Source organism: Polistes fuscatus, unplaced genomic scaffold (genome assembly GCF_010416935.1).
Source record: "Polistes fuscatus isolate 324 unplaced genomic scaffold, CU_Pfus_HIC Scaffold10, whole genome shotgun sequence".
Lineage (NCBI taxonomy): Eukaryota > Metazoa > Arthropoda > Insecta > Hymenoptera > Vespidae > Polistes > Polistes fuscatus.
Window position 1 is genome coordinate 898,663 of NW_025112998.1, and position 26,027 is coordinate 924,689.

General features: G+C 36.7%; 1 protein-coding gene across 2 annotated transcripts in view; it reads right to left on the reverse strand.

Moving 5' to 3' along the window:
• Positions 1–25,730, reverse strand: part of LOC122526090 (epithelial discoidin domain-containing receptor 1-like) — a 100,438-nt gene extending 74,708 nt beyond the window's left edge. For both annotated transcript variants that reach the window (XM_043649256.1, XM_043649255.1), the window contains exon 1: positions 25,355–25,730. The gene's annotated coding sequence lies outside the window, so the exon portion shown is untranslated. The remainder of the gene's footprint in view (positions 1–25,354) is intronic.
• Positions 25,731–26,027: the final 297 nt, after the last annotated feature.

Below are 26,027 nucleotides of genomic sequence, written 5' to 3' on the forward strand. Positions count from 1 at the left end.
TGAACGCATCTTAGGAAAATCGATTGCATAAAATTCACGCTTACGATTACGGGGTGATATTTCGCTTCTCCCTCTCTCTCTTATTCTTTCTGAAAGCAACAAAAAAAATGTACTCGAGATCGGTGATACTTATACATACACACGTATATGTATACGTATACATATAAAAGACGTGAGTGCGAGAGAAGTTTCTCGAATATCGCACGTCCCTTCTTCGATCGTTCAACACGCTTACAAGCGGAATTGCTTAATGACGATACTCGTTCTCTCGTTCACTTAGTTTAGTATGATGCCAATGGGGAAACCACGACATAAGTGGATGGTGTCCTGTGTGTTCCCAAGCCCTTCTACGGTTAAGTGCACCTAGCGAAGGGGTGGTTCAACCGTAGGGTGTGCAGTCATACCACCGACGAGTAGCTGTGGAGAACTTGAGAGGAATAGAGGAGGGGGAATGGGGAGGGGGTGGAGTGAGGGGGCGAGGGAGGCTGTGTGTATGTCTCTCTTGGACTAGACTGCACTCTCGTACACGTACACGTACACGTGCATGCTGGTACGTCCATACGTTCACAAATTTTACGTTACTTTAACGTATGATCTTATATCATATATTTTCAACTACCTTAGCAAAGAGCGAAGCGTCCTCCCCGATAAAAATTATCTATGTACGAGTTGTGAAATTACCCTCGACTTTGGCGATAAAAGTTTATTCGCAATAAAACGGATACTCCGGTCCATTTAGACAAAAGTATAAAAATTGCTCGTGCGATAAATTAGATATACTCTAATATCGTACAATCGTGAGTTGGATAATTCGTATGAAATATTACGCGTACTACGTAAAAATAAATGAATTTAATTACAAACAGGAAAAAAGAAAATTGATTTCACGGTGTCGAATAAAATATCGTTGAACGAGGAAAGAAAAATTTGGAAAGGAATATAATAAAATAAGAGAGTCGAGTTTAAACGGAATCGATATCTTCTCGTAGCACCGGAAAAAAAGTCTGCAGCAATATGTAGGAGTGGGGGTGGAGGTGGGGGTGGAGGTGGGGGTGGGGTGTGGAACGGGGACGGAGAGCGTTGGGGGGTTGATTTCACAGAGAGACAAAGACGGATAGACAGAGAAATGGATGGAAGCGTTCGTATTTTACGTTCTTTTCTTTTTTTTTTTTCTTTTTTAACATCGAAGCACGTGGACGATGGTTCGTACGTACGCTGTCAGATCAAAGGAATGAAAATGCAAGGGAGCAGTAGCACTAGCACTAGCACTACCACTACCACTAGCAGTAGCAGTAGCAGTAGCAGTAGCAGTAGCAGTAGCAACAGCAGCAGCAGCCGGCGTTGCTGCGTCCAGCAGAAACAATGAAAGCAAATACGGGCAATGGAAAACTACCGGGCGCACAAAAGGGATGAAAAAAAGCGGTCATTGCGAGTTACAAAGGATGCACGGCTGGAAAAGTACCGCAGATATCTAGTTTGGGCAAACAGGAGTAGCCGAAACAGAAGGAAAAAAATAAAAGGAACATTCTCCGGGCTTGCGGAACGTCGCGCGTTAGTCAATATCGAACTGAAAAGCAGTCTGACGACGACAACGACGACGACGACGACGACGACGACGACGACTACTGCTTCGATACAGAGAAAAAAAAAACAAAAATAAATAAACAATAAAAGAATCCATCGTTCCTCTTCCCGCCCGGCTAATTTTTGTTAAACTTCGTAACTTTGCGAATGATGCTATTGCTGGTGCTGCTGCTGCTGCTGCTAAGGCAATAATATTTTATCGTAACGAATATTTAACGGAATTCGTTAAGCAATATTAATTAAATTCCATTAATTAAATTTACTCTCTCAGAGAGATACGAGAGATCACGGATCGTATAATTCACTGTTCTAGAAAAATATTTTTCTTCTTTTTTTTTTTTTATTCAAGATTTATAATTGCACAACGTAACGCATGCACTTGCACGTTTCGCAAGCCATTGCGAATTTTTTTTCTCTACCGCTTGCTTTTTTCCTTTTTCCTTCCTTTTTCTTTTTTCTTTTTTCTTTTTTTTTCCCTTACTTTTTTTTTCCTTTTTCTTTTTCATCAAGAATTTTATTCATCTCCGTCCAAGAACCGTACGCTGAATTATTCTCGTTTTACATCGAATCAAGAGAAGAATAGCGATAGCTGTTGGTTCTACAGGTGGATATCTTCGAATTCATTTTTATGGCGCCTTTAGACAGAAAAAGAGAAAGAAAGAGAGAGGAATGATTTAATTCACCGGATGATCGATCGAACTGGAACTTCGTTGAAAAGGGAATAACGTTCGAAGCTTCGAATTTGTATATTACGATTCTTATCATTTCTGATTAACAATTAATGCTTAACGTTCACGTAGTATGTAGCAATCAGTAATTCATAATTAAGCGATACGAAAACGTTACTTTAATGGAATGGACCAGTGAAAAGGTGGGGAAGGGGGTGAAGGGGGGTGAAGCGGGGGGGTAGGGGAAGGTTACAGGTGCGCACATTCGCGACGTTGTGTGTGAAATATGATAGCATCGTTAAGCAAGATTAATATACAGAATATTTCGAAGATACATCGCTTCACTGGCAGCCAACGTAGATTATTCTATGGCAAGAATAACGCGTTCCTGTGAAAATGAATGCGTGTGCGGATACGGTTATAGAAATATAAATCTGGTTGGACGATATTTTTGTTGTTGCTGTTGCTTCCTTCCTTCCTTCCTTCTTTTTTTGATCCGCGTTTCGTGTTGATTTTTCTTTTAGCAGGCAGCTTAGATACGCGTAATATTAAAACGTTGTTGTCATCCTGATTGGAAATTCGTTAAATGAAATTGCAAATAGTGAAACAACGCTGCAAAGAAATATGAATGTATCGTGTATATTTTGTTTGTTATAAAAAACAAAATGATGACTTATTTCTTTTTGTTTCGGAACTATACAACAGAAGGTATTACCAATTGGAATACGCCCCGAGGAAAGGTTTGCTCTCAATATGGGTATAGGAACACTTATACGTCACTCGATTTCGAGTGTCTCGTACACTTTGAAATCACCATCTTTACGCTTACTATTATATTCGAATCACTCTGATGCACTCGTATTGCTGGTAATAATTCGGCCTAGCAAACGGAGAAACAGCACGAGGACACGTAAGAGGAGGGTAACCTTAGTAAAAAGGGAACGCCGTTTCAATGCTTTCTTTCAATTTATCTTTTTCCTGCCCTTTTTTCTCCCCTCCTTCCATTCTTCTTCCTTTCTTTCTTTATTTCTTTTTCTTTTTCTTTTTCTTTCTTTCTTTCTTTCTTTCCTTTTACTGATAGAAAACGTTTTTCGAAATTGTCGTAAGCTTTTAATCAAATATTTAAGTAAGTACTACCGGCAATTCTATTTGAAATAATTGAAGAAAAAAAATCAATATAAAAGTATATTTATTCGACAATAATAATGTTGAGAATTTAATCGTATATCTAGTATACGAGAGGAAAAGAATTTCAAATGAACTTCTAACAAAGGTACGAAAATGTCACCGCGGTTCTTATATTCGCAGACAATCCTAGATTAAACGTCGAACATTCTATAGATCTCTCGATTCGATCGAGGAAATGTTACGAAAGATGAAAGATCCTTTGATTAGATCCTTTGATTTGCTACGATTCCATCCCAGAAATTTCATAAAAGCTAAGCGAGAAAGAGATAGCAAAAGGAGTAGGATGAGGATGAGGATGAGGATGAGGATGAGGAGGAGGATGAGGAGGAGGAGGAGGCTTAACTCGTCCACGATAATTGCCAAATGGATTCATCAAAGAAAGTATTTGGTCGAGCTATGAGAGAGTACAGACCGCTTGTCTTTGAAGTTGCCACCGTTCGAAGTTAGCGAGAAATGGAGTTTGTTAAATCGTACGTACACAGATTCGTTAGTAACGTGAGTGAAAAGCGTCCTAGGGCAGCATCGTGGATGTTAGTATGAACATGTAGAGAAGATCGAAGAGGAAAAGGATAGAAAAAGAGGAGCCAAGTATCGGAGGAAATGAATGTGGAAGAGTTATTGGCATCTGGCTATATGAAGGGAGAGATAGCTTGAAACGCAAAAAGAACAGCAAAGAAAAAATACGATTAAGGGTGAAAAGATAAGAAGAGAGAAAGAGAAGAGTATTACTACTACTACATCATACTGAAATACTTATCGTCAGTTCTACGTATATAATCGAATAAAATTCAAAAAATAAACTACCAATAGGATAACTAATTTCATATAAAAAGATGTAAATGTGATGTTCGTAATTATATTCTCATCTATGAATTATATCATACTATGTTTTGAATGAGTGTTATATTTCCGTACTACCATATATTGATATACATTTACTATTTATACATAAGATAACAAAGAGGTAATGTGTGTTGGCGTCGAGAGATATAGAAAGAACCGAAGGAAATAGAAGAAAAAGAAAAAGATGAAGAATAAAGAGGCACCGAGTATTAGAGGAAATGAATCTAGAAGAGTTATTGGCATTTGGGAATGAGAGTGGGAGAGGAGTCTGGAAAAGAAAAAAAAAGAGAAAAAGGAAAGAAAGGGAGAAAGAGGAAGGATCGAAAGAATGGTGAAAAGACGAGAACAGTGTATGAGGAAAGAAAAGGGATAGACCTATGGACAAACTAGAGAGACAGAGAAAGTAGTACGTAGTACGATCCCATTGAGAGGACCACCACGCACATCTGCTATGAGACGTATTGTACTGTACTCGGCACTCATCCGCATCATCCGATCTGCCGTGACGCGACCACGGTTCTTGAGAAAAAGAGAGACGAGAATCTTTTAGAACCCAAGGAAAAAGAAGTGAAGGAAGAAGAAGAAGAAGAAGAAGAAAAAGAAAAATAAGAAGCTTCTTTTTTTCTCCATCCGTGTGCCTCTGCCTCGTGCCAAAGACCCTTATCGAGTTATGTCGTCACATCTTCCTACTACCTGCCAGCCAATAAATCCCTGCCAATCCTTTTTCTTTCCTTCAGTAAAAAAATAGGATGATATCGTCGTCTGGATACTACGAAACTCGAAGTTAATAATATCATACGTATATACGATCTCTTATCCTTTACTTTTTATTATTTTATTTATCAATATTTTTTTTCTATCTTATTTATCGTAACGCATACTAGGAAGGTATGATTACAATAACCCTTTAACAAATAAATTCCTATCTCTCGTTTTGTTCGTTCTTGTTTTCCTCTCCCTTCTAGTTTAGTTTCATATTTCACTAGAGTACGGGTTACATTACGTATTTATGTCACGCTCAATGTCCGACTTGTTCTCGCTGGTCGATATACATATAAGTATATGTAATATGTACATAAGCATATATGGAATGGAAGGAGCGAATTTATGTTCCCGTATGCTTTTACGATGGTGGGCTTGTATTAATAATTTAACAAAGTACTATGCGCCTACTTGGATCTGATGCTTTCCCGAGTAGAACTTTTCTTACACCAGTTTTTTCTCTTTTTTCTTTTTCTTCACTTCCTATTTTTTTTCTCTTCTTCTCTTCTTCTTCTTCTTCTTCTTCTTTTTACTTTCTTTACTTTTTCCCCCCTTATATATTGTACCATCATCTTACTTCTCTTTTACCTTTTTTCTTTTTTTATTCATTTCCTTGATCCCACGAACCTTTTGTATATCACGATACAAAAATCTCTTTCAATACCTATACGAGAATTGCATATCAATGATGAATCCTGATAGACGAGGATGAAAATGGAAGCTTACACACTATTACCTGTCGTATTTTATTTTCTTTTTTTTCTTTCGTTAAAACCCCTCCAGCCAGTTGGCCCACTTTCGGGTTAACTTTTAACGTTTCGCTCGAACGATCGATTTCGGCACTCGTCGGGGCATCATTTTTAGGGGAAACCCCTCAAGTTAAATCGCGTGTGTACATACACTACACTACACCGGTGAAGCGATTATCTTGTTTCGTTTTTTCTTCTTTTCTTTATTTTTTACTTTCCCTTTACTCCTTGACAACGTTATCCACACATTTTACATTAAAACAGATAATTATATTGTAAAATGTCGAAATATTAATGTACAAAGTGAGTCAGTTGAGTCCAATATAAACGTCAAAAGACAATCAGAATCTATTTGCATAATATTAATCTTTGTATTTTCATGCTTTGATGATAAAATCTATTAGTATTAACAGTGAATCTTCCATGTCAGGATGACATCAAAGATATCTCATAAGCGTATCCTGAAATACGAAATTGTACTCTGTGCTGTTGCTGCTGCTGCTGCTGCTGCACTGCCTCTGGTTGTCCATTGTTTGGCGTTGACAATTTGTTATACGGATAAATTTGCGGCTAATAGTTGGACGGATGCACATAATTGAGTACTCAGTGGTACATCTAGCAATTGGTCCTGTTATTCGATTAATGGCTTCTTCAATTATACGACTAATTAGTAGCATGGAATTAGCTTTCTCTCTCTCTCTCTCTCTCTCTCTACCTTTCCCCTTTTCTATCTGTGTTGTTATATACGTACGTTCCAAGCGATACAGTTATTATGATTGATATAACTATTGTTTAGTTAGACATCTAATTACCATTACATTAATTGTTAATACGACGCAAACATATAATCATAAAGGTACATCCACAAGTTCACAACGTACTACGAAATATTGATTTTTTTTACCGAGGAGAAACGAGAACATACTTAAAACACACTTGGTACGTAGGTACATACTACATCACGATCTTGCATAATGGCCATAATAATAAGCAAGGAAAAATTTAAATTTCAATCGAGCCATCTCTTACTACAGACCTCCAACACGAAATTAAATTGATATCGCGTGAAAATGGAAAATTCCGAAAGAAAAAAAATGACTAGCTTATTTTGAGTTTAATTTATTATTCAATGATCTGAAGGAAAACCAATGGACCTAATGGGTAATATTTTATTTTACGCTTTTACCTTCTGCCTCCTGCCCACCCTTCACTTCTATTCATTTAATTCTTTAGATTTTCAAATGAAAACATTTATGGTTTATCATGGGGCTTTTGAAAATTTGTACGTGAACCCACCGACTAAACGAAATAAAACTTTCGAATCAAGTTCGACCTAGCGTTATTAATAGAACTCCATCCCTGATCCTATTGTTATGAATTATGGCTCGCAGGGAAGAGAGAAAGAAATAAAAGAGATGAAAAAGGAAAGAAAGAGAGAGAGTGAGAGCTAAAATAATAATAAAAAAGAATAGGAAGCTTCGTTGTCGAGGATTTTTCGATGCACTCGATTGTTCGCGCATAAGTTGCACGTTATGGATTAATATAAAGGGAAAGGGCGTGCACGTTGTTCACAGGATATTCTGCGAGGGTACACACTCGTATAGAAACCGCTCCGATCGCACGCCTTTCACGTGTTTCACATTTACATAAGGGGTTACGGCTCCATTCGCAGGGAAAATGAAATAATCTTGTTATGTAAATGGACATCTACCGACGGCACCGTTCTTATGCTCACTGTTGGACGTCTTCGTCATGCCGTCGACGTCCGAATAGTTTCTTCAAACCACTCGTTTACTCTTTACTCTCTCCTAACCTTCCTACTCTCTTCTCTTCTCTCTTCTCTTCTCTCTTCTCTCTCTCTCTTTCTCTTTCTGGTATACTTAACGTCTTGCTTTAGATTTTACAACCAATTTCACGACTACGCTCCTCACCAACAGTTTCCAACGTTAAAAGCATGGAATTTATTTGATCTCCTCGAACGTGTTAAGCGTAAATATGTTAGCATATTGGACTTCTTGATTTTATGCTATACCAGTTTAAAACCTCATGATTTATAGCTCGGAAATTTATACTTTAATGAATCAAATTACCGAAACGTATTCTTTATTGCCCATTTGCACATGAAATCGTTGGTTGGTTGGCAAAATTTCATACCCGGGGACTATCGTAACCGGTTAACCAAGAAAATGAGATCTAATAATAATGAAATTTATTTTTAGCTACTACGTGTTACGTGATAGTTTAAAATTAGTATTGTGTATCATTTAATTTCTATGAAGAATGATAGGAGTTAGAAAATCAAGAAAGATATGTTATAATAATAATAATAATAATAATTTGTCAAATTGACTATACAGAAATCGCGAGGATTGATGTTTCGTTTCATCATTATTATTCGTCGAATGAGGAAATGATATAATGGCAGTCTTGATGTATCGGAATCACTGCGAGCTATTATTAATTAATGAATGAATGAATAGAATGATCGAGCGTAATAAAACATCGAATTCGTCATTACCCTCGTAACGATGTCTATGTATAATAGAAAATTGTCAATCGTAAATAATATATCATTTAGTGAGTCAATTTTCTCCTAGAAATTTTTCGTTAACACGAACAAATTGTATTATTAAAAGAAAATGATTAAAAATAGCTAATGTAAAGTGAGTGCCACTTTTTGAAATGTATCCATTACAAGCAAAAATATCAATTATTTAAAATTTACAATGAGAACAGGTACGAATATTTCTGTGACTCGGTATATATACATATTTTCGAGAGAAAAAAAATTATTCTTTAATGTAAGACCTTACTTTCTTTTATTAGTAATAAACTCGTCGCGATCTTTCAAACGTAAGTAATTAAACTTAATAGACATTCATAGACAATGATTTTCCAAGAGAAGTATGCTAGCAATTCTCGTAAAAGATCATTGAACAAGAAATACACAGAGAAAGAGAGAGAGAGAGAGAGAGAGAGAAAGGGAAAGAAAGAATGGAAGAAAGTAGATCGTAGAGTCCATTCAGTCTTGCGTTCTTCGATCCAAGCTCACTTACAGTTGCCGCGAGCGATTCATGGTAAATTAAAGAGACGAAGAGAGCAATCAACAATCCTCTCGCAATGGGCTACGAGAGAGGTCTCCTCGTTGAATCTCGTTTAAGGCAAGTGTGTCTAAACGAAGTCTCCACTACTCTTCCCGGTATTATTATTCCTCGTCTGCTCCTTAAGAATTCCTTTCTGACCATATTGTCCTGGATCAACGACGACGACGACGACGACGACGACGACGACGACGACGACGACGAAGAAGACGACGAAGATGACGATAGCATGGGGAACGACGCTTTTCTTCTTGTCTACTATCGTCTTTCTTTCTTCCTTTCATTCTTTTTCTCTCTCTCTCACTCACTCACTCACTCACTCACCCACTCGCTCTCTCTCACTTCTTTTCTGTGCTTTAGAATACTTGGAAGAAGAAGAAGAAGAAGAAGAAAAAGAAGTACGGAGAGTACGAAAAGGGATAAATAGGAGGAGGAGGAGGTGGAGGAGGAGAGAAGAAAGAGTCGTTGGCCTTACCAAGAAAAGATGTACATAGAAATCCACGCGAGAAATCCATATGCATTGAATATCTTCCCGTGTGCAAGGAGCACGTCCTGCAAATTCTTGAATCGCATTGGTAAATCCTAAGGCACGCTTCAGAATGCGACCGTTGTGTGTATTGGCATAACTCCCCGCCCCTCCTCATAATAAAAGTTCATAAGTTTTGCTACGAGCTTTTTATTCTTAGCGTTTGGGTTTTAAATCAAATTCGTGATTTCATATCAATCGTAAATAGTTTGAATATCGAATCGAATTACGAATTGAAAGTTTAATTATTAATTATCGATAATATATATATCGTTCTTTATATATTAGTTGTTAATAAAATTAGATTCAATAAAAATATGATTACGTTTAGTTTTTCGTATCGTATCGGAAGATAAAATGTTTCGAAAATAATAATAGTTTCAATAAACGCGCAGCGCGTGAAATGAATATCTGTTATGCATATGCATGGGTAGAGGGGAAGGTGGGGGGGGGGGGGGGGGATATTTCGGATGTTTAGTAATTAATATAATTAAAAACAATGCACGGACAAATATTGCACGGCGAAAGATCGTTATGAAAACTATTTTTTCTTTTTTCTTTTCTCTTTAATAATTTCCCTTCATACGGATATTATTTCGCAATACTTTGTAATGCGACTGCGAGATATTATAAATGACTTCCTCTGACATTTATCGAGAAAAATATTCGCGATAATAGCTACCTTTAATTAATAAATATTAATAATAATAATAATAATAAAAAAAAAAAAAAAGGAAAAGAAAGAAAAAATAATAAGAGTACATTTACAGAGCTTGAAAAAAATGTATATGTCACTTCTCTATCCATTATCTGACATTTCTATTACAATTCGCAATTTCTTTTTTTATTATTGCTTTTTCTCAAGCGAATAACACGATATTAATCAAGACGACTTCTAATGACGATCATCAACGTTTCCTTCATTCATTATCCATCGGCAATACATAACCCGAAAGAAAAATAACTCTCTCTCTCTCTCTCTCTCTCACTCTCGCACGAAGTTATTAATTTGTATCGGAATAATTTATAGCGGAGTAATGATAAACGGCCGTTACATTCATCATCGTTTCGAAGAGAGTATTGCATACTGCATATATATACACTCACACAAACTCGTATGCACATTTACATATACACACATATATATACAAGTAATGATAGCCAATGATCGAGTCTAGGTACTAACTATTAACCGAGAAATGTGTATTTCATTGAGAAAAAAATTGTTTTCGAGGCTTGCGATTGCTCGTGCCATTGTTCACTATGTTCGATGAATGATATTAATAAGAACGATAAGCAGACGCGGAAAAGGAAGTTCGAGCAGGCTGGCGCCTACAGTTCACGATAACCAGCCGGCGAGAGAGAATAATCGACGACCATCATCGCCCTCGAGGATTTGCGAATTATCAACGGAACAGTTTCTCTATCTTCCTATTTCTCTTTCTCTCTCTCTCTCTCTCTCTATCTCTATCTCTATCTTCATTTTCCATTTTACTCTCACTTCCGAGATAATACGATATACTTTCACGAGAGATAAACTAGTGTTAGCGTAATGACGTATTCATTAATGTGAATTAAATGTCAACGCGTAATTTTTCTTTCATTTTTATTTGTAATTTTGTTCGATACAAAGATCCAAACATTCATTTAAAGTATCTTTATATGTGAAAGTAACATTTTGATTATCGACGCGATAGAAAAGAAAAAAAAGAAGAAATAACTATACATTTATGTACGTTAGTTTGAAAAAAAACAAAATAGAGGTAATCACGCATTAGCGTTTTAACCTAGGATGCGTTATTTCCGTATACGTTATGTTCCATTAGCCAAATCTCGTTGCGCCAGGCCTTAATTATCATTAACGACGGCGAAATCGATATCGTGTACACGTACATGGGTACAGCTTTCATGGGAAAGCGATGATAAGCTCGTGCTTATGTAGAATTATATAGATTGAAGAGCAAAAGAGAGTGACTTGTTGAAGAGAGAGAGAGAGAGAAGAGAGAGAAAGAGAAAGGTAGAGAGACTTGTTTGGCCATTCACAAAAACCTTTTCGTCTTTCTTTCACGATTACATTAAAAACATATATATATATATATGTGTGTATGTGTGCGTATACAAACGTGTGCATGTAAATTCCTTCAAGTAACTCGAAAGATTCTCTGCGCGGAAACGAGAAAGTGTGCTTGTAACAGAAATTGCTTTACCGTGTTCCGCTCGTTCGCTCGACTCTATAATCTACGCCATCTGCTTCTTTCACCCCTCCCCCTTCCCCATACTCCTTCCCCAATCGGCCCTTTTTCCCACTCTTTTCTCCATTTTTTTCTTGCTTTGGCGAATCTTCAGCAATCTTACCGTCCACGCCCGTTCAACAATTTTTTCTTTCTCTTACGATCCTTTATACAACCCACTTAAAATATTTTGAAATACCGAAGAATATATGATTTTGATTTCGAATTCAAGCATGATTAATATCACGTACGATAGTAATTCGTACAACGTTATCAGATACGAGAGAAAATAATGTTGAGATATGGAAGACGTAGGTAGACCTATTCGAACAAAAAAAAACATACGTTCATACTTGAGAATAGTTTTATGACGTATTATACGACTAAATATAAATAAATAAATAAATCCTACTCTCGATTAAACGGATATTTTATTATCACATTTGTCTAATCTGTCTGTCTCAGTACTCTCTTCTAAATCCTACGCGGATGTGATAGTCCTGTGAGACTGGTAGTGGTAGTTGTCGAGATTTATGCCTACGCCCTCAACGTTTCCTCCTTTCAAATCTTAAGAAATCTGTCCGCTCCTTGGTGATCGAAAAGGATCACTATGACTAACAGGAATAGGAATTCAGGTATTCTCTCATTCTATTTCTCTTCCGGGTAGTCCATAAAAACCTACACGTATATATACAAATATATATTGTATATATATACCAGGTAGAATATTACCCAATCCTAAAAGTTATTCTAGGTAAAGTTTAAACGTCGAGTATTATGGCGGTAATCTTAGAATTCGAAATCGCCTTTGGCGCATCTCAACAGTTCTAGTTTAGGTCTATGGCTGAAAGAGCACACTTTGAAAATTCAACGGTATTTCTCATTCTTTCATTCTCCGTTATCTCATCCATCATGCTTTTCACCTCTTACGTTTATTAATTAGATCTTTTAACTGAAAAGACCGATCAGAAGTTCTTGCGAACCTATCAAAACAGGTTAATTAAATTCCCTAGCTAACGATTTGGCGAAAGGATTTTATAAGGCATGATTATAATTGTTGGAAAGGCTCGAATGGTGAATGAATACTGCCAATGGGGAAGGAAAATGAAAGAAAGGAATAAAGAAATAAAGAAAGGGAGTGTGCGTGAAGTCGAAGAATGACCCGAGTTGAACTCTACTTCTTTCTCCTTTCTTTTTTTCTTTCTTATTCACTAGCTGCATTGCACTTGCGTTAATTAAGCACGCAATGAATGACGTTACGTTCGTCATCAAGAAGTACTTGGAGTCAGGTTCACGCAAGTCGATGTCATTCGTCAGGAGGGAAACTCTTTCAGTGTTATGTGTTATGTGGGAAGGCATCTTTATCTTTGTACTATTCCTTTTCATACGTTTTTTTTTCAGCATGTCAAAACAACTCGAGGAACTAAATAATTGTTGCTGAAATATTCCAAAATATTCATTATCTTGTCTAATATTTCTAATAAAATTATTGCAAGATAATTATTGGTCATTCATCGATATCAATAAATCATTACTTAAACGCAAACGTTAATAAATACTTTGTGGCCCGAATTAATAACATCGGAATGTTTATATGTATCTAAAGTACATTAGTATATGTGTGAATTATCAGGAAATTTCTACCCTTAATGAGATACAATTAAATTCCATCTAATTAATTTCATACACGTTGGCCAATTGTATATTATTATTATTATTATTACTATTATTATTATATAAATTAAACTATGTTATACTTGACCCATTCTAATCATTTCTATTATTAATAGATTGTATTTCAAAAATTATAAACTACATAGATCGTTTCGTTCAACAAATTTGAATAGTAATTAGGTGTTGTCGTCGTGAATTGAATATTTCAGGAGGTTCTCTTGATAAAATAGAAAATAAAATAAAAAAATAAAATAAAATCCCGCACCGATATATGCATCACCGATTGGTAATATTTCGAATCGACACGCAAGAGAAATTCTACCGAACATGTGCCGTCAATTATAATGAATCATTTTTTTGTTTGGTCGAACGGTATAACAGGCCACCGTACACTATCGGCAAATCGGTTCTTCGTGTACATCGGTTGTTTCGCACGTGTGATGACGATCGGCGTGTGGTCCACGAAGCAGAACCCAATGTGTAATGCTTAATGTCGGTGTGACACGTGCGAATCGTCGTCGTAGTCGTCGTCGTTCTCCTCGTCCTCGTCCTCGTCCTCGTCCTCGTCGTCGTCGTCGTAGTCGTCGTCGTTCTACTCGTCGTTCGGAATCAATTAACTCGACATGCACCGCTGCTGGCAACTGGAATATAACACCTTCCTTGCGGCGAAACATGACCAAATGCTTTTTGACCTTTTTGCGCAAGCGCATTTACCACGAGAGTAAGAGCATACTCTTACTCTACCACGCAACCACTTCTGCACTCTATATTTCTCTCTTAATATTTCCTTAAGTACTACCTCAATTTGCATTCCCATACGCGAACCATATAATTATACTCGCTTACAATAATAACATAAAAAAAAAGAAAAATAAGTTTAAAGTGTTGCCGTAGTTTCGTGGTATATATATATGGTTATAAATATCTAACGTAGGATTATCCAAATTTTTTACTTTTCGTTAAATTTTTCCTTAGTTTTTCCATTGGTTTGTTTTTCCTTCTGTTTTTTAATTTTTGGGTTGTTGTTTTTGACCTGAATACATACTTGTAATTGGTCACACTCGTGTTAGACTATATACCTATCCGTAGTACTAGTAGTAGTAGATATAGAATTTGTCGACATCAGACAACACGTTCCCTGATCCGTACATTTTCAACCATCGAAATGACTCCGAGCAAGCATGTTCGGCCTCGGGTTTACGCGCGTCTGCACGTGTAATCCCCATTGGGCTTTATAGGCCACTATCGTTCAACGAACGAACGAACGAACGAACGAACGAACCAACGAATGAACGAACGAACGAATGCGTATGGAGCTTTACATAGCAGCGTTGCTATCGTGCGTGGATGAATGTGAATTACGACGATACACGAGGGGTTGCGGTACACAACGAGGTCGTTAATTAAAATCCACCCGGTACATGTTGAGGTATCATATCTACGATACGAAGTTCCGAATGCTCAACCCGTGGCTATGTTTACCATGGAAGAATGTTTTTAGCATTACTTTCGATTAAATGTTCATTTGCGTTAAAAATTATCGAAACTTATCGGTTAATTTAATATTTAATCGGGCGCATAAATTATTAAATCAAATTTACGATTAATAAATTATTACTTTAGGATTATTCTATTGCTCGGTTTTCATTTTCGATAACGTACCATTCAGAAATTGGCAATTAATTAAAATATATATCATGAATTACTTTTTGATAATAATGTATACGCTATATGATAGCAAAAATAGTCTTTAGTCTTCTCGATTTTTTACATATTCATTATAAATATATATATGTGTGTGTGTGTGTATGTATGTATCCCTTTTCCATTCGTTCCTACTATTTTTCTGCTTCGCGGAGTTTTATTCTGCTGGCAGTGTTCTTTTCCTTTCTAATTTTTTCTCCCTTTCCCCCTTTCTCTTTTCGCGATTCAACATAACTCGCAGTTTTTGTCGCGAATTCGAGCGATACGGATCGACCGTTGTCTCTCTCTCTCTCTCTCTCTCTCTCTTTCTTTTTTCTCCATATCTTTCTTCTTTATTCGAGCGTATGACGAAAATCTCAAAAGAAGTAGTTATGACAGCTGGTATCCTATCCTTTTTCTCCGGTAGTCGCGTACTACTTTACGTAACAAAACAAAAAATACGTACACGTACACACACACACGTAAACAAGAAATAAAAAAAGGAAAAAAAGGAAAAGGAAGAGAAAAAATAAAAAAAAAAAAAGCCTTGAACTCAGTTCGCAATAATAGGCTCTAAAAGGGCAAAACGCGTAAGCTCGGTTCTATTAAAAAACTTGGAGCGAACTATTCTAATAAAATGCAGGTTGCATGTAGAAGAGGGGCTGCGTAAAGCTCTCATATCCCTGCTACTTCTTCTTTCGCCGTCTACTTTTACGCCAACGTCGTTTTTTTTACTGCAAAGAATGAGATTGGGTATCGCTGCCGAGACTTATTTCTTCCCGTGAAAGACAAATTATTCCAATTCGGTTATACGATACACGAAATATTATATATTATATGTATATATATATTTTTATTCCTCCAATATTTTCCTCCCTACTGATTTTATTTATTTTCCCCCTCCTTTACTTTTCCCAGCTTAATTTTACGATAGCAGAAAAACGGAGGATAGGTAGGTTGTTTAAGGCAAAAAATATTATAGAAATGAGAGAGGAAAAACGAAATCCGAAAAAACAGAGATATGTCGAAATGAGAATAAACAAAATAAACAAAATAGGAAAAAGAAATCAAAATAACAAAACAAAGGATACAAAAAAGAAAAGAAAGGAGGCCAAAAAGAACGAGAGAGTTAATGTTTTTTCTATGGTCAGAAAATTGAAAAGATCTCGAATCAATTTGACGGTCTAACGATTCTCGTACGAACCGACGACGATGAAGACACCACGTAGATCACGAAAAAGTCATTTGCCTCGTAAGCGGCTCGTCGTTTCGATCGCAATTTCAGCCTTTGGCTATTCCTTTACCTCTCCTTTAGCTCCACCATGTTTCTCTTTTCTTCATTCTTTCTTTCTCTCTCTCTTTTTGAGAACTAGCAGGCTACGCGATATTTGGCCTTTTCATTAAGCGCCGAAAGGCGCGTGATTAATGGAGTTCGTTCGGTGTGCAGAGGATAGGTGCGTTGCTCAACGGTGGAGAGGGGGTGAACACCCCCCTCTTTCTGTCTTTCTCTTCCTTCAACCTAAAACTTCTCTTTCTCTCTCACTCCCTCTCACTCTTTCTGTTTCTCTCAAAGCCCTCCTCCTATTCTTCCTCATGACGCGCTGACAGAAGCGTCGTTCAAACTCGCGGAGGAGTTTCGTGAAATCCTGGTAGAGACGGTAACGAAGTCACGTTGATCGACTAATCCTTAAAAAATATAAAGAAAAATGGCGATGTTGTACGCGGTAACGGGTAATATAACAACTTGAGGAAATTTCAGCAATGAATTACGAACCTTTTACGAGTCGGTAATTAAAGCTTCCTAGTCCGAATTTGTTAAGTTGCTTACGTTGCTAAAAAATATTACGAATTTTCAACGTTTCGTATGTAATCATTAAATACTAAATTAGTAAAATCTGTTAGTAGAATCTGTAGCTGAGCGGCCGGTTTGACGTGCATATGCTGTTGAAATTCTAGCCGTTGGTAAAGTTTTAATTATTTCTTTATATATATATATTTACGTAAGTTCTTATTTATACAAAGAGATAGAGAGATATATAGACAGATAGATAAAAAGAAAGAGAGAGAAAGAGAGGTTCCCCCGGGGACCTGTAGGTTTTTATTAAAGTAACTGCACTCATTTAGTTGCCAACCCAATACTAGCGCGCATATCGTCGGAGATACGTCAAATGAAAAAGTAATATAAACAAACATAAAATGAAAACCAAATGTTTGATATATTACAAGATTTATTTCTTCAGTAAGTTGGATCGATATAACTTTGTATGTATTTTTCGTTCGGAAATAAAACCAGAAAATTCGAAATTACGTGAACAAAGAAATCATTAAAAAAAAAAAGTAATCTATACTTTTCTGTATTTGTTCGTCGTGATTATTTGCCTTTTATTGTATCGAATGAACGAAAAAAATTGCTTCAGTCGGAGCAGCAATATTTTCATGATTAAATCATATTGCTTTTCCTTGTTTCGTTACGTCTATTATTTGATATATTTCCTATTCACAAAAATTCTAAAAAATTGTATACATTTTACGTATATATTCAATTCAGAAAATAATGCAGTATGGATGACGAAGAATAAAAATGCATTATCCATTGTAACGGTGATTATAAAATCAAATCAATACACTATTATATAAAGCACATTAATAATTCCTTAGAAATCTGAGAAAAATTAAAGAATATATACAAATTCTGTCCATATATATACTTTACCACGTACACAAAAACGTTTAGTTATTAAATATAAAACAAAGTAATTTCACATGAATTAATTGAATTATACCAACATACATATATACATACATACATACATACATACGTCCATTCAAACGTTTTAATCAATAACTACGTAATTTCATATTATAGAAAATAATAATAAAACTAAAAAAACGAAGTTGCTTATGCCATTTTATTATTTCGCGAATAGTCTCGATACAAAAATAAAAAAAAAGAAAAATCAAAAGCGAGAAAATTGTACTTATTGTATGCATTATATATCCTCGCTTACATGCCACGCATACACACGTATACGTGCATATATACTCATACACAGACACACACACACAGACACACACACACACACACACACAGATCGTAATAAAGTAGAAAAAAGAGAGCAAGAGGGTAGATAGCCGGTGTTGCATGTGCAAAGAGGTGTATATGTGGGCGTTGGTGTGGGTGTGTGTGCGCGCGAAATCCACGTGCTGCTTACCATTGCAAGCAGACTGCTCGAACCCTCGGGCTCTTTTCGACGAGCGAACATAATGCGATCTCATTTTATTTTGCACCGGTCTCTATCCCCCACCTCCTACCCACCCACCCTCCTACCTTCTGTTATCATCGTCGTTCTTTCTACGGTCCCTGAACGTCGCGAGAAAAAAAAAGAGAAAAGGCTCGCCACCCTCCCAACCTTTCACCCCCTGTACACTTTCTCGGAGTTTCTCCTCGTTCGCGTCTGTTTAAAATTTTTCCCTTTTTTCTCTATTTTTTTTTGCTCCCCCTTATCTTTGTTAAGATCGGGCAGCTTGATGCTTGAAAATTGCAGTTTTTTTTCTATAGATTCTCTTGTGCTATTAATATTGCCGATTTATTATTCTCATAATACCGTGGAAAGAAGAAGAAGAAAGAAAGAATAAAGTATCGCGAACAAAAAAAGTAATAGCGAAAGAGTATATTTTGTATAAGAGAAATAGGTGTGGTCGGTTACGTGAGAATTAATTTTCGACATATTATATTATAATATCGTAACGATAATGATAATGACAATTATAATGATAATTGAAAAACAAACAAAAAAAAGAGAAAAAGAAAATAATTCACGTTCGGTTGAAAGCTCAAATTTCTTTGGGCTTAGGATCAAATTATTCGAGCTTTTCCAGGACGAATGAACGAACGAACGAACGAACGAAAATTCGCGGTTTACGCAATTACTATGCGCCGTTGAACGCTGTGAATACTTTCAGGTGGAGATTCGTTGGTATTTGTTTGCGAAGGGCACGACGCGTTACTTTCTATTCTTCTCTCTCTCTCTCTCCCTCTCTCTCTCTCCCTTTTTTTCATTCTGTTTTGTTATTTTTTATCACAACGATTCGAATATCACGCTTGTATCGCGCTTCGATCGAATGGTTTATTTCGTACGAAGTCCGTTTCACTCGTCATTGGTACAACCTCTATTGATTTCTTTGACGCTTCACCGAACGAGACTTTTTTTTACTTCCCTCCCCTGTCCACCCCACCCCTATTCATTCGTACGACTTTAAAATAGCTTATAATCTATCTCCGTTACTACCTTAGAAGTGTTGTAAAAGCATCGAAGAAGTTGAAAAACAAAAAAAAAAGATTAGATAGTAAATAAGGTAAAGGAAGGTAACAACAATTAAAGTACACCGATTACTTATCGTTAATTTGAAAAAGCCATTAAGCGATTAAAAATCAATCCTATCGCGTAGTTAAAAAAAAAAAAGAAGAAAAAAGAAAAACCGGACAATCGATTCGAATCCACATTAAGCACCAATCGAGGAAAAAGCACGGCAACGAACGAGGGGGAAACGTTCAAAAAGTTTAAAAATCGTGTGATAGAGAGAGAGAGAAAGAGAGAGTCGATTTTCCGATAACAAATTTTCTTCATCGTTAGCGTAGAAAAGGAAGGAAAGAATTCAAACGGCAGGACGTATTCACTTCGGATATCCTCATTGCGTGTCTAGTAACTACTGGACCGATAATCGAGAACTTAACGATCTACGTGGACTGAGGTACTGGAGAAAACAACCTGACGCGTTGCTATTGATTGCTATTTCGTTTCGACGCGATACTACAGTGAGAGAGAGAGAGAGAGAGGGAGAGAGAGAAAAAAAAACGTAACAGGAAAACAAAAAATGGATAAAGAAAGAGGAAGAAGAAAAGGGAGGAATAAGAAAGATCCGCATATCGCGTGTGTAAAAGTGAGAAATAGAGAGAAAGAGAGAGAGAGAGACGAAGGATACGTTGCATGCTGGACCCTCGACGTAACAAATTGTTTATTGCCACATGCTCGACTCTCACACTATACACGAAATGGGGTTTGAGTCGGCCTGCAAAACATCCAACGCGCTTCGACCTGCCTCTACCATCCCTATTGGCTGTTCCATCTCGTGTTCGCACACAAGTACACTTTTGGAGCACCCTCTTCTGGCTATTACTCGCCTCCGAGAGTTTACTTAGACTTGTTTTTCTATTTTCTTTTTTTCTTTTTTATTAAGTAATGGTTCTCCCACGATTAAGCAAGATTCTGATAGATGTAAGTATTCAACCGTGAGGAAAGTGTTGGCGAGCAGGTGCAGTTAAACGAAAAAAAAGTACATTAAATGAGATCCCCGTACGAGCAAATTACTGGTCTAATATGTAAGAGAATTTAACGTAACGTTTATCAATTGTACCTAATACTTTTTACGAGTACGATTTGATAAATGTTCGATGTTTCGAAAAGGTAAAACGTTTTTACCCAAATGTTATTGTAACCCGTTGATTAATCTTCCATTCTTTCGTGTAACTTCATTAACACTTTAGAACAGCCCATTACTCTCGATAGTCGCTACTCGACCCTTAAAATTAGTGAGCGAAATCCCGAGTATCGGTTGGTTGAACGCTCACACGGATTCCCTTTCGCATGAATGTTCATTGCGTTCGCATGTACACTTGATGGCAAACAGAAAGCTCTTTTCCCCTATTTTCTCTCTCTCTCTCTCTCTCTCTCTCCTTCCTTTTTTTATTCTACACGGTTGGTCTACTGGTTTGAACCACTATCTGTTCGTGGCAACACGGTGCAAACATTTGTTCAGGACGAAGAAGAGTGCTGATAGCAGGAATAGGACACTGTGGTGGGAGCTGAGAAGCGGGCGGCAAACGCTGATGCAATATCGGTAATAAGATAACGACTAGCCGGCGTATTGCACCCGACTTTACTTTCCCTTTGCCCTCTTTCCTCATTGGCTAACATTCTGGAACCACGTGCTGTAACGATCTAATGGTTTTCGAGTTTCTTATCTAACCTACGTGCAACCAACGTACACCGCCATTCTCGTTTGATTGCTTTTGTTCTTGAACTTTGTAACGGTTCTTTTCCTTTTTTTTTTCTACAATTAATAATTAAAAAAACGATTGTTCGTTTAAAACAATATTATAAACTAATGAAAAAAGAATATACAATATGACTTTGAGAACGATTTAAAGTACTTTTAAAAAATACGAATGTACAAAAGTAAGGTTGGCATTAAAAAAGAAAATATTATAAAGTATTATCACACTTCCAAACATCATTATCGTCCTTAACAAACGAATGACTCCAGGTGAAGCACGTAGAAGAAAGAAATTTTTCACTTCAGATAAGGAGTTTTATCAGAAAGAGAGAGAGAGAAAGGAGGGCTTCTTCTTCTTCTTCTTCTTCAACCACTTTTCAGCTAATCTCTAGCGACCACCGGTGTGTCACATATGGCGTCGGGCATAAAAAGAGCTCTAGGCGTCGCTATTTCTAGTCGTCGTCGTTGCAGCTCAGATTAGAAGCAGTGCATTCTGCACGTTCGCGAGGCCTCATTTCGAAAACGATTCGTTTTCCCGATGTAAGTTGTGGAGCACCTGTCGACCTTCCCCTCTTTCTCTCCTCTCTCTCTCTCTCTCTCTCTCTTTCTCTTTCTTTCTACCCAGCCTCTGTTCATGGTACTTCTCCTACTTTCACACAATCACGACGATATCGCACAAAGAGACATTAATGTTGGCGATGTTCGTGCCTGTGCATTTTTTAAAAACCGAATCGCGTTTCACGAACGACCAGTCGGAAATAAAACAAGATTAAATGCTCTCTGTCAAAATCAATATTTCCTGCACTTAAACGGATTGGAGCCCATTGCTACAACCTATGAAAGAAAGAATATGATATTTCGTCAAAATCTATATTAGGCAATAAAATATTGAAAAGTAAAAGTTTATCGATCACGCCCGCAACGTGAGGCTCGTTCACTTTGCTTACATATATATATATATATATATTATATTTAAAGGTTTATTTCATTTCGTTAAGAATAAATCTGAAATAAATGAAGAATATAGAAAGAGAAAGGAGAATAATAAAAAATAACACGAGTGAATTTAAAAATAATTAATCACGATTCACGGATTTTACTCGATAGACATTTTTATCGCTTGCGGTCACGTAAATCGTGGTTTTTGGTATGCCCTGATGACAACAAGTATAGTTAGCGTTAGGAGCCGACCGACCTAAACGGCGCGTCATAAATTGTGCACAATTGTCAGTCAACGTTGACCCGGTGTCATCGTCCATTTCGAGCAACCTTATAATTGCCCTCAACACGAACAAAACTACACTATCCTAAAGACATGCGCATTGACCCATAACTGTACTCATCTACAGATGTGCAACGAATGTGTTAAATTGATTGAGCCGTACGCAGTTTTCGAAGGTACGAGGAAAAATACATAGCTCAGTCAGACTAATTTTGTAAAAATCTAGGCAAAAATTTATTCGGGAAATGAATATAATACATTAAAGAGCATTCTTTGCACTTTAAACGGCTACAGTCGATATAATTTGGTTTTGGTATTCTCTATGTGATTTTATATCGGCCCGAAAATGGCCAAATTATTTGCACACAATTTCCTTTTACTTTGATTCTCGAAAAGCTTTCGATCGAGAGCGAATAGTTGCGCAATTTACGCGATGAGTGAACAAGCACGTTAGTTTGAACACACTGTTCGAGGATTCTAATGTGATTGCACTGTTTATTTTAGGTAAATGAAATTGAAATAGTACGAGGAGAGTCTCGAAGAGTGCTGGCTCGTTCGTTCGTTCGTTCGTTTTTTGGTGGGGATACAGGACCGCAGGAGATGAGGGGTGAAAGGAGGCCTTATTGCGAGTCTACCTTTTTAATTAAAGTTTGAAACTAAACTAGCGCACGCAGGGAAAGGGTTCACTCTCGTACCACCCTCGCGGACTCGGTAGAAACGCGACGCATAAAATAATTAAGTGTAGCTTTCGCTATGTTGAGCACCATCATAGAGCTTATTTAACATTCCTACCCATTATAAAATGAACGACGGCTAACACAAGATCGCCTTCATTCCAAGATTAAATCCTGGAACAATAATATAACCGTTTCTCGACTCTAGTCTTTTACAACCACCCACCGTTCTCATCCTATTCATCTTGAAATTTACAAAGAAGAAGAAGAAGATGTAGAAAAGAAGAAGACTATTCCTTTTTAAAAACGAGGTTAATTGACTTTTTCAACAACGTCACGTTTCAAAGATATTACTCCCTCTGTTTCATTAATTTTATCACCGATTTCATATCGAATATACGAACGAATATTCATTTTCGCAATTCCTTTATTCGTAAAGTTCCTTAACCTCAATACGACCATCGTCGTTCTATCAGCAACGAGTATCTACGTTAATTTTGCTAATGGTTAATCGATAAAGCGGTAAGTTACGGAAACGACATCGTTTCAAGCTTACACTCGTATTTATACATTTATACATTTATACATTTATACATTTATACGAGTTCGCGCGTATGTATGTATATGTATCCTAAGTTAGAATTCATGCGTGGTCCCTAGCTGTGGAAAACAAGAAACAATGGGATGCTCGCTATAATTGAGGGTAGATATATTTGTATATGTAGTTAAACGAATACGTTCTCGATCCTTGGACACCTGTTCACATACGCGAAGAGAAGGCGCATGCGCGTATACATTTTCGAAGATGCTAACTGAACGAATAGAATTGACCCGTAAGTCAAATTAATCATAAGTTTTACTTGACGTTAGCTTGGAAGTTAAGTCAATTGATATAACTTAGGTACGTAAGCGCGAGAATAACACGTTTTACGTTTATACAAATTTGTATTAACGAACAAGCGATAAATTATTTACCGGTATATTACCTTTGAATATAATATCGCGGACTAGAGAGAGAGGGACTCGATATGAAAGTGTTTTCATAATGCATCGTGCGGCTACGTCGTTTAAAACACAAACCACGTTTGTTCACAAAGCAAACCTATTTTGGTCGGGTACCGTGCAAGCGCGATATGGAAGCGAATACTCTGATATTGTATAGGATTAATTATTTATGCAGTAAAGGGTTTAAAAGGGAACTATGGACCATCATCGAGCGTAACCGAAATCGTAATACCGTGAAATAATTCGCGATAACTGGACTACTGCGTATATTTGGCAGAAACATTGTCGCAATAAAATACCATTCTGTTTTCTTTGTTTTTTTTTTTTATCCGTGTACCGTTTCCTTCTTATCTCTCGCGGACAAACGATCTAAACAAACAAACAAAAAAGGAGGGAGAAGGAAAAACAATTCACGTGATCTATGAGACCTACTAAAGTTCGAACAATGAAACAGGTGAAACGTGAGCAAGTTTGTTAGCGACTTGAGGCCCGCCCCGAGCTAAACGGAAATAAGTTACGGCTATAATAGACGATGCTAATAAAGTATTCCAACTGAATACTTTATCCAGCGTGTTTTTTTAATATCATCACGACCGCGTCATTTCTTTTAGCTGTCTCGATCATCATCCGCGAAGGTGGTGGTAGTTCGAAGGAAAAAAGTCACTTTTAAAAGTATTATCTCAGTTACCTCATCGCAAAAGGAAAGTTTTTAATTCGTTCGTTGCGAAGCATTCTACCTGCGGCGCACCGACTTATCGATGAAGAGAGGAAGCCATTAAAGAGGAAGAGAGTCATATTACAATAATTGGATCATACAAATCTAGTTTTTTTCTTTTCTTTCTTTCGATGTATCTGTTTTATTTATTTTTATCTAATTTATGCGATTACTGTTTGTCCTAAGAATAACTGTAAATAGAAAGACATTATTCATTTTGTATTATATCGTTTGCGTCATGGTAATACAATTAATTCGATGATCTTTGAACCTAAATATTCGTTGAAAACAATAAACTCAACTGAAATCAAATTAGTTGACAAACAATCAAAAGTCCTATTTACAATTTAAAACGTTATTATATTAAAAAATGTTATTAAAAGTCGAAAGATAAAGGAAACCTGGTAACGGAGTTAAAACTATAAATAAGTTAGCACGAAATGTTTGAATGCAATTACAAAGAGCATGAAAATTTAACAGCTGTTACCATAAACGAGATTTGAACTATTTTAAATAACTTATTTTTTAACTTCTATTAGAAACGTAAATGAACGTGCTTTAAAAAACAAAATTAAAAAACGATTCAAAGATCAAAATAAATAAATAAATAAATAAATAAATAAATAAATAAATAAATAAATAATTAAAAAAACAAAAAGAAAACAACGTACTCACTTTAAAAAGAAAGTGACGTCAATGTTGAAGGATTCCTTCTGAGTTGTCACGAAAACACCTCGGTTGTTCACCGAGCAAAAGTGGTCGTTGCAGTCTCTTTCGTTGAATAGAACACTGTCACTAATTGATCGTAATAAAACACGAAAGCATGATCGTCAATAACGTGTCACGATATGTCACGGTATCACAGAAAACACTAATATATATATGTTTCAAATTATTACTATAGATATATATGTATTTATATATACATATATATAATAATTTTGGCGCGTCTCCGTCTGAAATCGTCGTCGAGAGTACCGAATCTTACCGGAAGGAGTAAAATCGTTGAAGAACGTGTTAAAGACCGTGCGTAGTCTTCGCGACCCCGTAGCGGACTGAGCGTCGCGCCAGCGGCACAGCGCCACCGTGACCCGTGGCGACATCGTGTACTAACACGCGAACCGAGCCGAGTAAAATTCGTGTTACTATATCTCTCCCTCACTCTCATTCCCCTGTCTTATTCCTACCAATCCAAATACCCTTTCTATCTCGTATGCTCTCGGTTCTCTTTCCCTTTGCAAGTAGTTTCTCCACTTTTCCCGCTCTTTATGGAAAGGACGAAGAAGAGCTTACTTCGATTCGCGTTTTTCTTCTTGTCGGCCAATGTTATCAAAGACGCTCGCAAAAA